Raw genomic sequence first — 16040 nt, 5'->3', positions numbered from 1 at the left:
GTAAACATAAAAGAACAAATATCTAACAATATAAATAACGCGATAAATGAAACCAAACGACTGTGTGAAGCAGCAAAAAAGCTGTACCAAGAAATTATACAATTGGTAGCAGGTGAAGATGAAAGAACAATGTTAACGCAATACAAAAAAAAATATATATACAACTGCGCTATAGGCAATTACTTAGGTGCGCAATAAGGTTACTTGAGATGAATTATGTAAATAATATGCATAAGCGTGCTTTGAAGGAATCAGGGTCAAGAATGTCAACTATTTCGTTTGGTAGGTTATTCCAATGCTGAATGGCACGTGGTAACGCCGATGAATTGAAAGCATTAGTTCGGCCAAAGATACGCTGGAAACTGAGATGATTATGCAGATGCCGAGATGTACGAGATGGACGTGTGAGCGGCAGGGTGGACGGGCGCGTGCTATGGACAATTTTGTGAAACAGACAAAGCAATGCTATGGTTCTTCGCGATGCAAAAGATGAGAGAGATAAAGATGACTTAATGCTAGTCACGCTAGAGTCGCGGTGATAATCTCTGACAATGAAGCGGGCGGCGCGGTTTTGGACTGACTCGAGAGTCGCGATTAGGTAAGCTTGATGAGGTGACCAGATAGGGGCTGCGAATTCCAGTTGTGGCCTTACGAATGTCTGATAGGCGATTTTTCTGGTGATGGCCGGAGCATCGCGCAGGTTACGTTTAAGATAACCGAGCGTACGTGAGGCTTTAGCAGTTACTTTTTCGATGTGCGCAGACCAAGACAGGTTAGGTGTAAGGAGAATGCCGAGGTACTTGTACCAGTTGGTGCGAGTAACGGGGTTCTTATCCAGTGAGTAATCGAAAGCGGAAAATGTCTTTTTGCGGGTGAATGTTATTAGTTTGCATTTATCAGTGTTTAGGGTCATTTGCCAAGAAGAGCACCAGTTAGTAATACGGTCAAGATCTCGTTGAAGAGCCACGTGATCGGAAGGTGAGCAGATTTGACGATAGATCACACAATCATCTGCGAAGAAGCGAATGGATGACGTTATTTCGGATGGCAGGTCGTTAATATAGATAAGAAAAAGTAATGGTCCGAGTACGCTTCCTTGTGGTACGCCAGATGTTACATCGCTGATACTGGAAGTATAGTTATCGACGACGGTGTACTGCTTACGGAATGACAAGAAATTTCTTATCCAAGATACTGTTAGGGAATCGATGTTTAAGCGTGAAAGTTTAGCTATGAGACGGCAATGAGCAACGCGATCGAAAGCCTTAGCGAAATCTATGAAAATGGAATCTGTCTGTGGGCCGGCATCCATGTTAAGGAAAATATCTGTAGTCAATTCGATTAGTTGTGTTTCACATGATAGTCCTTTTCTAAAACCATGTTGATGTTTAAAGAAGAACTTATTAGTTTCCAAGTGATTTGCTACGTTTGAAAAAATTATGTGTTCTAATAGCTTACCGGGAACGCTAGTTAGTGATATTGGTCGGTAATTGTTAAGTGCTCTTATCGCCAGACTTAAAAAAAGGTATAACTTTACCGACCTTCTAGTCATACGGAACTTCCCCTGTTGAGAGGGACTATTGAAACAAGTGAGAAAGGACGGTGCTAGAGGGTACTACTGTATATTGTCACGTAGTAGTGACGGTAGAGAAAACAGTCGCAAAACTGTGTATGACGAAACTGGTTGTTTATTGGGCGAACCTGTGCCCACAAAAGCAAGCTACACTCAAAGCACAACGATAGCGGCGAACACAGTCGGCGATCGTCAAAAATCTGATCAGCGGTGAATCGCGTCGGCTTTTATACCTGAGTCATCGAAGGTTCCAGATTAATCCCTGATGCCCGCGTGTCTTCCAGAAAGTTCTAGACAATTCGCGTCGGTCATACAATCAGATAACATAAGCGTCGGTGAAAACAGGCAACGGAAAGAAGCATCGATAACGTTCTAGAAACTTCCTATACAGGCGCGTCCTGCGCCGAGCGATAACGTTTAACATTTGTTAGCCGGTAGAAAGCGGCTGCCGGTGAAAGATAAACATGTACGTGTCAATACCCTCCCCTTAAAAAGCATCGTCCCGATGCTACAAACACGAAAGCGAAAACAAAACCACGCGTAATAAAAAAACAATAATAAAATAACAAAGTACCTAACGTCGTCAGCGCGCGTAGAAAGGCTTAAGACGCACCACATGGATGACTTCAGGTCGTGCCCGGCGCCGCTGTGATTGCGAAATGCCGTCTGGCACGACCTCATAGTCCAGTGCGCCAATACGTCGGATTATCTTATATGGTGCGAAATAGCGACGCAACAGTTTCTCGCTAAGCCCTCGTCGGCGTATCGGAGTCCAGACCCAAACACGGTCGCCAGGCTGGTACTCGACGTAGCGTCGTCGAAGATTGTAGTGTCGGCTGTCGGTCCTCTGCTGGTTCTTGATGCGCAGGCGGGCGAGCTGTCGACCTTCTTCGGCACGCTGCAAATAAGTGGCAACGTCGAGATTTTCTTCGTCAGTGACGTCTGGTAGCATGGCGTCAAGCGTCGTTGCCGGGTTCCTTCCGTAGACCAGGTTGAACTGCGGCATGTGCGTCGTTTCTTGCACGGCCGTGTTGTATGCTAAGGTCACGTACGGAAGGATGGCATCCCACGTCTTGTGTTCGACGTCGACGTACATTGCCAGCATGTCGGCGATGGTCTTATTTAGGCGCTCGGTGAGGCTATTCGTCTGCGGGTGGTAGGCGGTGGTGCGGCGATGGCTTGTCTGGCTGTACCTCAGGGTGGCTTGAGTTATCTCTGCCGTAAAGGCCGTGCCTCTGTCGGTGATGAGGACTTCTTGGGCACCGTGACGCAGGAGGATGTTCTCAACGAACAATCGGGCTACCTCGGCGGCACTGCCTTTGGGCAAGGCTTTTGTTTCGGCGTAGCGGGTGAGGTAGTCCGTAGCGACGACGATCCATTTATTCCCGGACGTCGACGTCGGAAAAGGCCCCAGTAAGTCCATCCCGATCTGCTGGAACGGTCGGCGAGGTGGCTCGATTGGCTGTAGAAGTCCGGCTGGCCTTGTCGGCGGTGTTTTGCGTCGCTGACAGTCTCGGCATGTCCTTACTTAATGGACGACGTCGGCAGAGAGGCGAGGCCAGTAGTATTTTTCTTGTATCCTTGCGAGAGTGCGTGAAAAACCGAGATGTCCAGCCGTTTGGTCGTCATGGAGAGCTTGCAGAACTTCTGGACGCAATGCTGAGGGTACCACGAGGAGGTAGTTGGCTCGGAGAGGCGAGAAGTTCTCCTTTAGGAGAATGTCGTTTTGCAAGAAAAACGACGCCAATCCTCGCCTGAACACCTTCGGCACAATGACGGTCTTGCCTTCCAGGTAGTCTACAAGGCTCCTTAGTTCTGGGTCGGCTCGTTTTGTTGTTCGGCGAATTCGTCGGCACTGATGGGTCCCAAGAAAGTGTCGTCATCCTGGTCGTCCTGTGGCGGCGGTTCGACGGGGGCGCGAGACAAGCAGTCGGCGTCAGAGTGCTTTCGCCCGGACTTGTAAACGACGGTGATGTCGAATTCTTGAAGTCTCAGACTCCATCGTGCGAGGCGACCTGAAGGATCCTTCAAGTTAGCTAGCCAACACAAGGCCTGGTGGTCGCTCACAACTTTAAAAGGCCTGCCATAGAGGTAGGGGCGAAACTTTGATGTAGCCCAGATGATGGCGAGGCACTCCTTTTGTGTTGTGGAATAATTTGCTTCCGCCTTCGATAGCGACCGGCTAGCGTAACTTACAACCCTTTCTAGTCCGTCAGTCCTCTGCACAAGCACGGCGCCGAGTCCTACGCTGCTTGCGTCGGTGTGGACTTCAGTATCGGCGTTTTCGTCGAAATGCGCAAGTATTGGCGGCGATTGCAGGCGTCGCTTCAGTTCTTCGAATGCTTCGACTTGCGGCGTCTCCCACTTGAACTCGACGTCGGCCTTCGTGAGATACGTCAGTGGCTCAGTGATCCGTGAAAAATTCTTGACGAAGCGCCTGTAATAGGCGCACAGTCCAAGAAATCTACGCACTGCCTTCTTGTCAGCGGGCGGAGGAAAGTTGGAGATGGCCGCTGTTTTCTGAGGGTCGGGGTGCACTCCAGACTTGTTGATGACGTGGCCCAAAAACAAGAGCTCCTCATATGCGAAGCGGCACTTTTCGGGCTTTAACGTGAGTCCGGAGGTTTTGATTGCTTGAAGAACTGTTTCAAGGCGCCGCAGGTGTTCTTCGAAGCTTGAGGCAAACACAACGACGTCGTCCAAATAGACGAGGCAAGTCTGCCACTTCAAGCCTGCCAGTACTGTATCCATGACACGTTGGAAAGTCGCAGGTGCCGAGCAAAGACCAAACGGCATGACCTTGAACTCGAACAGTCCGTCTGGTGTTATAAAGGCAGTCTTCTCCCGGTCCCTCTCGTCGACTTCGATTTGCCAGTAGCCGGTTTTGAGGTCCATCGACGAAAAATACTTTGCGTTGTAGAGTCGATCCAAGGCGACGTCAATCCGTGGGAGGGGGTATACGTCCTTCTTCGTGATCTTGTTGAGGCGACGATAATCGACGCAGAAACGTAGGGTTCCATCCTTCTTCTTCACTAACACCACGGGGGACGCCCACGGACTCTTGGACGGCTGGATGATGTCGTCGCGTAGCATTTCGTCGACTTGTTGCCTTATGGCCTCGCGTTCGCGCGCCGAAACTCGGTACGGGCTCTGACGGAGTGGGCGGACATATTCGTCGGTTATAATGCGGTGCTTGGCGACAGGGGTTTGTCGAACTTTTGACGACGACCAGAAGCAGTCCTTGTATTGCAGGAGCAGAGCTTTTAGCTGTTCTTTCTTATGATTGGGAAGGTTCTGATTGACGTCGAAAGTTGGTTCAGGTACTACAGTCGTCGTTGAAGGTGCACTAGAATCCGTGAAGGCGAAAGCACTTCTGGATTGTACTATTTCGTCGATGTAGGCGACCGTGGTGCCTTTGTTAATGTGCTTATATTCGTGGCTGAAGTTCGTGAGCATCACTCTTACTTTCCCTTCGCGTAGTTCACCTATGCCTCTAGCAACGCAAATTTCACGGTCGAGCAGCAAGTCATGATCGCCCTCGATGACGCCCTCCATGTCTGCAGACACTTCGGTACCGACAGAAATCATTACGCTTGAGCGAGGCGGAATGGTGACTTGTTCTTCAAGCACATTCAAGGCATGGTAACTGATGCTTGTATCCGGCGGTATCGCTTTGTGTGTTGAAAGCGTTATCGAGTTGGACCTTAAGTCGATGACTGCACCATGTTGGTGTAGAAAGTCCATGCCTAGGATTACGTCCCTGGAGCAGTGCTGCAGGATTACGTAGCTCGCCGGGTAAGTGCGGTTGTTTACCCTGACTCGCGCTGTGCAGATTCCAGTCGGCGTTATTAGGTGGCCTCCCGCTGTCCGGATATCGGGCCCTTGCCAGGCTGTTTTAACCTTCTTCAACTTGGCGGCGAACGCGCCACTGAAGAAGGAATAGTCGGCGCCAGTGTCGACGAGAGCGGTGACGTTATGACCATCGATGAGCACGTCTAGATCGGTAGACCGGCGTCTGGCGTTGCGGTTAATTCGTGGCGTCGGATCACGACTGCGTCGGCTTGCTCTGTTACTTCTACGTCGCGTCGGAAGGTCTTCGTTCGGCGGCGATGTGTTGTCAAGGCTGTTGCTAGGCGGCGTGCTGATATCTCGTCGTGATGATTCGCGAATCGTCGTCGTCGTCGTCGGCGGCGGAGGATCTTCGGCATTGCGTCGTACAGCAACCGCACCTCCATCGGTTGCTGCTTTTAGTTTCTCGGGTATGGGCTGGGAGATCGGCCCCGGGTTTGGCCGGCATACAGCCGGTGATGCGGTGAGATGTAGGGGCCTGGTGAAGGCGAGCGTGAGGGTCGTTGTGGTTGCCAGTGGGCTCTGGCGAGGTAGTCGGCGATGTCACGTGGTCGCTCGCCAAGCTGTGGACGTGGCGCGTTGACGGCGAACCCTCGTAGGCCCATCTCGCGGTATGGGCATCGGTGGTAGACATGGCCGGCTTCCCCGCAGTGATAGCAGAGCGGGCGGTGGTCGGGGGCGCGCCAAATGTCCGTCTTCCGCTGGGAGCTGCGCTGGGCGACGGGTGGCCGTGCTGGCGGCCGCGGCGGAGGACGACGGAACTGCGGCGTTACGGGGCCCTGGCGCGAGCGCGGAGGGGGGCCTTGACGACGGGCGACGGCGGCGTAGGTCATCGCTTGCGGCTGTGGTTGAGGCGATGCCGGAACTTCTGGCACTTCCAGTGATCTCTGAACCTCTTCTTTAACTATGTCAGCCATCGAAGTCACCTGAGGATGCGATCTTGGTAATAATTTCTGTAGTTATTTCTGTACAACCGCTCTGATCGTCTCGTGCAGGTCGTCGGCGCCTAGAGCTTGAGCTTCGGCGTAGTTTGTCAGTGCACGGCAGTTGTATTGCCTGGCTCGCATTTCAAGCGTCTTCTCGATCATTGTGGCCTCCGAAACAAATTCTGCCACAGTCTTCGGCGGGTTGCGCATCAATACAGTGAATAGATGCTCTTTGACGCCCCGCATCAAGAACCGAACTTTCTTTTCCTCGGACATATCGGGGTCGGCGTGGCGGAAGAGGCGAGTCATCTCCTCCGTGACGATTTCGATGTTCTCGTTCGGCAATTGCACTCTGGTTTCTAATAAAACTTCGACCCTTTCTTTTCGCACGACATTCGTGAAAGTCCTCATGAAGTTCTCACGAAATAGGTCCCACGTCACGAGGGTGGTCTCTCTGTTCTCAAACCAGGTCCGACCAGCATCATCCAATGAAAAATAAACAAGGCGCAGCTTATCGTCGTCGCGCCATTTGTTGAACGTCGCGGACCTCTCGTATGTCTCCAGCCAGGTTTCAGGGTCTTCAGCGGATGATCCACGAAAAGTCGGTGGCTACCGAGGTTGCTGCAGCAGGATGGGGGACGCTGGTGCTGCCATTTTGGTCGTTGACTTGGCCTTGATTGCAGTGGTCTTTTCGGGAAGAAGTCCGAACTCCGGCTCAAGTCCTTGCTGCCTATGGCTAGCTCGCTGGTCCTTGGCGACGTTGGTCTCGTTCTCCGGTTTCGGGCTTGGGTCGTGGCTTTGCGGGGGCGTTCGGTGTATCAACGAACTAGCACCTCCACCAGATGTCACGTAGTAGTGACGGTAGAGAAAACAGCCGCAAAACTGTGTATGACGAAACTGGTTGTTTATTGGGCGAACCTGTGCCCACAAAAGCAAGCTACACTCAAAGCACAACGATAGGGGCGAACACAGTCGGCGATCGTCGAAAATCTGATCAGCGGCGAAGCGCGTCGGCTTTTATACCTGAGTCATCGAAGGTTACAGATTAATCCCTGATGCCCGCGTGTCCTCCAGAAAGTTCTAGACAATTCGCGTCGGTCATACAATCAGATAACATAAGCGTCGGTGAAAACAGGCAACGGAAAGAAGCATCGATAACGTTCTAGAAACTTCCTATACAGGCACGTCCTGCGCCGAGCGATAACGTTTAACAATTGTTAGCCGGTAGAAAGCGGCCGCCGGTGAAAGATAAACATGTACGTGTCAATATTTCAAGATTTTTGAGTTTATACCGTCCATGCCGGAAGAAGTTGAAATCTTAAGGTTGTTGATCAGCTCAGCAACGCCAGTGGTTGTTATATTGATAGGGGTCATGTATGGATATTCGAGTTCGATGGGTGTTGGTATTTTCGAATAGTCTTCCTTTGTAAATACGGTCGTGAAGTAATTGTTAAAGATTGATGCTGAAAGCTCTCGTGCAATCGGCAAGCCAGAACTATCAAGTAGTTGTGAAATGTCGGAATCTTTAGCGGGAGAGATCGTTTTCCAAAATTTTTTGGGGTTGTTTTGAAGCAGTGATTGCAGATCGCAAGAGAAATACTTTTGCTTAGCTTGACGCAGGGTATTGCCGTAGGCTGCATCACAAGACTTATGTTTGCTCCAAGATACAGGTGTGTCCACACGTTTGGCAGTCCTGTAGAGACGCTTCTTTTTATTTTTTAGAGTACGAAGAGCTTTACTGAACCATGGTTTCGATGAGCTTACGCGAAATGAAACCTTTGGTATATGCGCATGTGCTAATTCTATTAACTTATCTTTGTACAGGCACCAATTCTCGTTCACTGTCCGCTCAGAAAAAGTTGTCAAGAAAGACGACGTGAAGCTTTCCAGACCATTGTTAATAGCGCTGACGTTTGCTCTTTTGTAATCAAATACTTGTTTAGTTTTCAGGTGACGTGAGCATGAAGGTGTATGAACTCTGAATTGTAATAACCGGTGGTCACTGAACCCATCCGCAAAAGTGATAGTGTTTACCCTCTCGGGCGCGGACGATAGAACAAGATCTAAGATGTTATTGATACGAGTTGGTTGGTCGGTTAATTGCACAAGTGAAAGATGAAGTGTTAGTTGAACGAACTCACAAGATGCACGTGATTGGCCTCGCAAGTTCTGCCAGTCAATGTCTGGAAAGTTAAAGTCACCAAGAAGAAACATGTCAGCTTTGTTATATTTGGATCGAATAGAGGTAATGTTATCGTGTAATTCGGAAATGAAAGCTGCCCATTGGTGAGTGTCGCCTCTAAATGTTGACATATCAAGATTAGGTAGCCTTGGGCCAATTCTGGGCACAGCGTGAGGAACTGTCGGGCTTGGATTCTGAGAAGCAGTCTCCGCTGAACTATCCACGCGTCCCAAAGCGTCGATCTTGCACCGAATCTCGGCAAGCATGCTGATAGCTTGATCCTTATATTCTGCATCAGTTACGTATTCTGCTTCGAGCTCGTCGTCAGCAATGTGCACTTCGAGTGCATCGTTAAGTTTCGAGAGCTCGTGGTTGCTAGCAGATAGACGGTCAAAAATACCTGAAGGCTTGGGCTTGTCCACGGTAGGATCTGTAAGCAGCAACCGAGCTTCCTGCAGAATCTTCGTATTCTGTGCTCGTCGAGCCGACCGCTTGGTCTTGAGGCGATCCATCCGACTAGCTCTTGATAGAGGTCTGGTCTCAACGCCGATCATGAACGATGAGTTATCCAGTCAGTCCTCGCCGCCCGCAGCGCGAAGCTGTGGAGTAGAAGGCCCTTGGAGACGTGCGATGCAGGCAACGAGTCCGCACGGAGGTTTCGGCACCAAAATGTGGGAAACTAAAAAAAAAAAAAGCTAACGAGACGCGAAGAAACCAGACAGAGAGCTCATCGTACCACATTTTTCTTCTCTTCGCAGTGCCCGCCTGCGCGCGTTTTATTCGTCTTTTTCTGCACCCCCATGGCCTCTCGCGCGACCGCAGTCGCGTTTGCTTTCCGCCGTGCGTTCGCTCTCCGTGATAGCGCACGTCCCCCGCGCGCTTTCACTCGCGCATACGGCGCGCGGCGACCATTCTATCGCCATTGGACTTTATACCGAACGTCACAGCGACGGCGACGCCGACGCCGACGCCAACGGCAGAAATCCGCTCGAAGTGTCCATATCATTGCTATCCCAATAATAAAAACAAGTATAAAATATGTTCGGATTGGCGTCAAAATTTCCCAGGGAGCTTCGTGTAAACAAAGTACATTAATAGCTTTGAAAAGAAAACAGTACATTTCGGTCTGGGTAGGAATTGCTTCCCCAACGCCACGGCGACTTCACCACGGCTGACTAGAAGTGTGCGTAGTGCGTCCGTATCACGCCTCGTGGCCAGGAATGGAGACGGGTAGGGGAGGCGGGGAAAGAGTGTGGCGACGGCGCTGCAGCAGTGGAGGCGGTAAGGAGCCTACATGCAACGCCGTTTTAGTGTGCTGACAGCCTTGGTAAGGGTACTTGCCGCCGCCAGCTAAATTGGCGGGTTAAATCCAAGGAGGTTTTAAAAAATCGGTTAAATCTGGGGCCCAAAATGGCGAACGACCAGCCGACAGATCACATTTCCCGCCACCCTTGGTGACGTGAAATTAATTACCTTCTTTTAATAAACTTTGGCCTCAGCAGCCAGAGACAAATGGCGCGTCTGAGTGCCGTACACGGCACGTCTACGTTTTAGTTAAAGAGCCCACTAAGGACAGTTTTTATTACAGCACACTTCGAAAAGCACCCTTTAGATGTTATGTACAATTGGAAGCCAACGACAATGCTTAATGCAGTTCACTTTCTTGGTGTGCGATAATCCTACCACGAGCGCGCCATCGTACGTTATAACTTGTTGCTTTATATGTGTCGCATGACGTGCGATAGAAAAGTAAGTTTCATGTGCTAAAATAAAAGGAAAAGGCAACTAGTATATTAAGGAGGTATGCAGGTTTCTTGTGCGCATTGGCGCAAAACTAAATTAACGAAATTTAATAGATCGCGTGCCAATATGAGTACATCAGAGCGTGACAAAAAAAAAAAGGCAGAGAGACTGGGGACCAAAATCCACTAAATTTGGCGGTAAATAGCGGTCAAAATGTTGGTGTTGTCACCACCCTAAAATGGTGTTGCATGTAGGCTCCCTAGGAGGGGGAAGTGTGGTAACAGCGCTGCAGCTAGTAGGGGGAAAGAGTGTGGCAATGGCACCTGTGCACGTGGCCTGCGCATGTGTGGTGATACCGTCACGTGCGTTGGAGGTACCGGCTTCTTCAGTCGCAGGTGCGCACTTCACGCAACCATCATCGCGCAAATTCGCCAGATGGCAATACTTTGCCGTTTTGTGCCGAGATAATGGTTAAGAAAGTAGGCATGTAAACGTTATAAAGGTTTGGCTAAATAAAGGCAATGTGGTCTTGTTTACATCTATTTCTTACATCTATGCTGTTACATCTATGTGTTACATCTTGATGACGTCTATTTGTTGTTATTTGAACATTACTGACATCCATCAGTAACGTTCATGATCAACTTGATCTTCAGGCAAATCATAACAACGTGATGAATTGGTGTAACAACTGGCTAATGTCCCTCAACCCTACTAAATGCAAACTCGTCTCCTTCTCGCGTTGCCACAGTCCACATCGTTTCCAACATTCTATCGTTAACACCCCAATTGAATTAATACCATCTTATAAATATATAGTATTAACCTTATCTTAGGATTTACCATGGCAAACTCATATTCGTAACATCATTTCAACATCGAATAAAACACTCGGTTTTCTCAAGCGCCATCTCCGTCTTGCCCTCCCACATGTAAAATTATTAGAATATAAATCACTTACTAGACCAAAATTAGAATATGCATCTGCCATATGGAGCCCGCACCAAGCGTATTTAATCAATGCATTAGAAGCCGTCCAAAATCGTGTCGCTAGATTCATTTACTCTTGCTACTCATACGACGTCAGCGTTTCATCCCTTGAAGAAAACTATAGAAGAAGAAGAGGTTTGGAACGCAGGCGAAGGCTCGCGCTAGCGCCATCTTTAACCAGTCGGTTCCATAAACCGCAACCGGCGGACGCGCAGTCGCTTCGTTCCTTACATTTATGGTGCCGAAACCCGGGAGACGACTGCCGTCCTGCACCGACGATAGATCGACTGCGACGCAGCAGAGGCGTACTTCGAGCCGCTGCTACAATGCTCATCTCGTCCGCTACCGAAGCGCTACAAGCCGAGCATCCTTCGCCATCCGACCTGCAAGTTATTTTGGATGACCTGCAGGACAAGGACTCGGCGCTAGCAGCGCTCAACGAGACGATTGCCGACCTCATGGACGACGATGACGAGTATGAGGCGGAAGCCACCGTAGCTCTGGAGTACCACGAAAAGATCCGCAACACCATGAGCCGGGCCCGCTTCATTCTCAATTCTGCTGCAAGGGCCGGAGACAGCGCCACACAGGGCGTTCTGAGCGACACCGCCACCCACGGCGTCTCCACTCAAGCAAGTTCCCGAGCACCGTTACAGCGAGTTGCCCTACCGAAACTACAGGTACCCATTTTCTCCGGTGAACTTCGCGAGTGGCAGGGCTTCTGGGAACATTTCGAGGTCACGATCCATAACAACCGCGAGCTGTCCGACACCGAGAAATTTTTGTACTTAAGATCATACTTAACCGGAACAGCGAAGCGTGTTATCGAAGGTGTGCGTCTGGCGGAAGCGAACTACACTGTAGCAGTGAAAATGCTCCGGGAGAGGTTCGGCCGTTATACCGCCCTCGTTGACGACCACATCGACTGTTTACTTGCCATCGCGCCCATTGATAACTCTTCTCAGGAGTCGCAGCTGCGGCAACTCTACGAAGAGGTGCACTTTCGTACAAGCTGCCTCGACAGCCTCGGGGTTCCAGCGTCAGAATACGCGGCCATCCTTCATCACGTTCTTATGCGATCGCCTCCCGAAGATATCGCTATTCTCTACCGTCAACGCATGAAGGAGACTGAGCCCGATGACGGGGCTATTCCGAGGTCACGGCAAGGGGAGGTGCGAAAGGTCATGAAGTTCCTGCAGGTGCAAGTCGAGAGCAGAGAAGAGAGCCAGGCCTCCCGTTCAAGGTGCCTACTGAAAACTACCTCCGCGGGACAAGGGCGATGCCGACCTTGTCTACCACCGCCGGTACCGTCAGCATTAGCCTTGGCCGCAGGATCTGCATCGAACGAGCATCCCTGCTGTGTACTGTGCGATGACCGTGGCCACACCATAAAGGACGGCCACGTCCCATTGTTAAAAATTAATTAAATTATGGGGTTTTACGTGCCAAAACCAGTTCTGATTATGAGGCATGCCGTAGTGGGGGACTCCGGAAATTTGGACCACCTGGGGTTCTCTAACGTGCACCTAAATCTAAGTACAAGAGTGTTTTCGCATTTCGCCCCCATCGAAATGCGGCCGCCGTGGCCGGGATTCGATCCCGCCACCTCGTGATCAGCAGCCCAACACCATAGCCACTGAGCAACCACAGCGGGTGTCCCATTGTCATACTATGAGATGATTTGCCACGCCGTCAGCCGGATTCATTTTCGTTTTCATTCCCGCGCCGACATTGGATCACTAGCGACTGCCGCCAGCCCTATCCGAGGACAGCAGGCAGTACATCTAGTCTATCCACCCGGTAAGCAGGCGAACGTCAGCGCAAAGGCCAGACCACCGACACCACGCTCACAACCGAAACTCCAGATCGAAGGAAGGGGACAGCGTCCACTCTTCCACAAGAAAGACAAGGCGATCACCGACACGGGGACGCAGATCACGACCAAAACCGAGGACAATTTCGAGCTACCCGAAAACAAAAGACGCTCACCGTTGAGCCTCGATCAAGGAGATCAAAACCCAAACCGCCAACTGCATCGCCATCGCGCTTGCTCCTCGCTCGACCGCCACCGCAACATGAAGACCGACCATCCCCGACAAATCAGATCTCGAAACCGTAGCTCCGAGACCAGATACAGCACAACGTCAGCGACCCGACCATACGTGAAAACCCCGACCCGATTGTATGCGACTACACCGATTTTATCGGCCAAAAGACTCACCTTCATTGACCAGCAAGGCTACATCGCGCCGACAACGGCAAGTCCACCACCGCCGGAGACGCCCGACGACTTAAACTTCTACTTCAGCCACGGTCAAGTGAAAGTGTGCGACATTCTCAACACTGCGGCTCCGCCCATCGCTCGGACGCCGTCGGTTGATTCATGGGCTTCCGTTCCATCCTGGTGGGATGGCAGCAGCAACCGCAACCGCTGGCGCCGCAGCAGCCAGCTTGTTGGGTTGCTGTTGCACACTCGGATAACGATAAGAGAATGCACCTGTTGCGCCGAAGAAAACATGCCACGAGCGCAACGAAAGCGCACCCCATCGTCAAACCTTCAGCAACGAAGCTGGCCGCTCCCAGACTACGGTAGCCTTCCGCCGAAGAGGCTCTTCGCGTCTAAAGATCCTACAGAGCCCTCGTCGTAGCCCTCGCTGCGCGAGGTCCGTCCGCCGCTACCCTGGCCACCATGGCCAACTTGTTCAAGCGCTTCCTGACCATCTTCGGCTACAAGCTGGACCGCAAGTGAGGCAACTTCAAGGCTCGCGTCAAGACCGACAAAGGCGGTGAACCGGCCTGGAGCAGCGTTCGCTTTCCCATCGACAACCTGCGTCACAAGAAAACGATTCGGCAAGTTGGACGACCGCAATGTCGTGCTCCAGGAGTAGCCAGTCTTCAGGGCTTACTGTAACTACTGGCAGGTCCACAGCCTTCCCTGCCTCGTTCCTGGAAAACCTACCTGTCCTTTCATCTCGCCGTCCTTCCTCGCTTTCCTTCAAGAACCGCCCTTCTACCAAAAGACTTCGGACCGTACACCCGTTATACCGAAGTCCTCCCAAGCCCCTGAATTCAGCCCGCTGTTCGCTAACCATATTTCAGCCCTACGCCCGCATCTTTCGACGTCATTGTATCTGATTTCGCGCACCGCAGTGTCTCTGTGCATGACCATCGACGACGAGCTCGGCATCGGGAACAGCTGCTTCGGAGGCTTTGGAAGCAGTGGAAGAAGGAATACCTTCTGTTCCTGCGCACTGCTCACCACAGCAAACGTATACCGTCATCGAACTTAAACCACGACGATATTGTCGTCGTTGAGGAGATTACCGTGCCGCCTCTGACATGGCGGACGAGACGTGTCGTCAAGACGTTTCAAGGAAGAGACAGTATCGCGCGGTCCTTGCTGATACTGCTGTCGAACGGCCAGCAGATCCGACGTCCTGTACAGCGGCTCTACCCCCTGGAGACGCATAACCTGCAACGCTGCCGCGGGAGTGTGAAGAAAACTATAGAAGAAGAAGAGGTTTGGAACGCAGGCGAAGGCTCGCGCTAGCGCCATCTTTAACCAGTCGGTTCAATAAACCGCAACCGGCGGACGCGCAGTCGCTTCGTTCCTTACATCCCTGAAAGCGAAATCTAGCCTACCGCCCCTTTCTTTTCGTCGCCGCATTGCAAGTCTCGTCTATTATCATTAATTCTTTCATTCTTCTCTGAATCAGCCACCTTATATAAGAGCCGCAGCACGCATATCTTACCGCCCCAGTCACCCACCCGCCATCGCGCACTACTACTTTTGCTGCCTTTTTTCGAGCAGCTACATCGTCACCATTGCTTCATCATCTACTTTTCAAGACTGTATTAGTGATCACCTACTATACTGAAACAATTTTCACTGCTTGTTTGTCAATATAAATAAAATCCCACCCCTCATGTAATGCCCCCCAAAAAGAGGCCTTTAAGGAATAAAACTGAACTGATTTGTGGTAACTGTTTAGGTATCATCTGTTTTATCACCGAGTAATTCTTTAGACAACATGGCCGGTAGCCTGGACAACTATAAGATGGGCATGCAGTGTTGTGCGGTTTAAGTTAGTCTATGTGTACGAGCGTTCCTGGCGCTTTTATCTGATACCCGACAAATCTCACCTAAGACTATTACGACAGCTGCTGTCACTGCGAATACAGCAGAGCTGAAGTCATTCATAATTCAATACACGTTCTTAGCGCTCAATTGAGCAAAACTGGTGCATTCGTAAGGACACGTTGCTGTGGTTAACTGCGCAATGCATACGGCCAAAGTAAATTACCGCGAACCCTTGATCACCCTGGTTTACTCTTTTATTGAAACGCATGTGTAAGAAAAACAGTTGTTTCGGCGCACTAAGCTCTGAGGCTCTCGAATCACTAGGCTCTATGTTATAAGGAATATTGTGCAGCAATTGTACACACTATATGTGTGAGTTACGTCTATATGTATACATATTTTTTCCCTCTTTTTTGCACTGTTGTCTACTGTGCTCGTGGCGCCAGGAGCATGGTCAGGCGTGCATAGTCGCGCCTTTTGCTCCGGCGCACCAACAATCATATATTGTCAAAGTTCGTAATAAACGTGAAACTTGAAAATATTCGTTTTTGAGCATCACAGGGCCTACGCTTCTGAAAACAACCCCAAGCATATATGGAACGTTATCGGCGACTCGAAAGTCCTCTAGCTAAAGCTTGATGACAACAAAAAGAGGTTTATTGGACCTGGGCCGTGAATCAAGAGGGGCGCAGCGTA

Source organism: Dermacentor silvarum, chromosome 3 (genome assembly GCF_013339745.2).
Source record: "Dermacentor silvarum isolate Dsil-2018 chromosome 3, BIME_Dsil_1.4, whole genome shotgun sequence".
Lineage (NCBI taxonomy): Eukaryota > Metazoa > Arthropoda > Arachnida > Ixodida > Ixodidae > Dermacentor > Dermacentor silvarum.
This window is presented reverse-complemented; position numbering follows the sequence as displayed.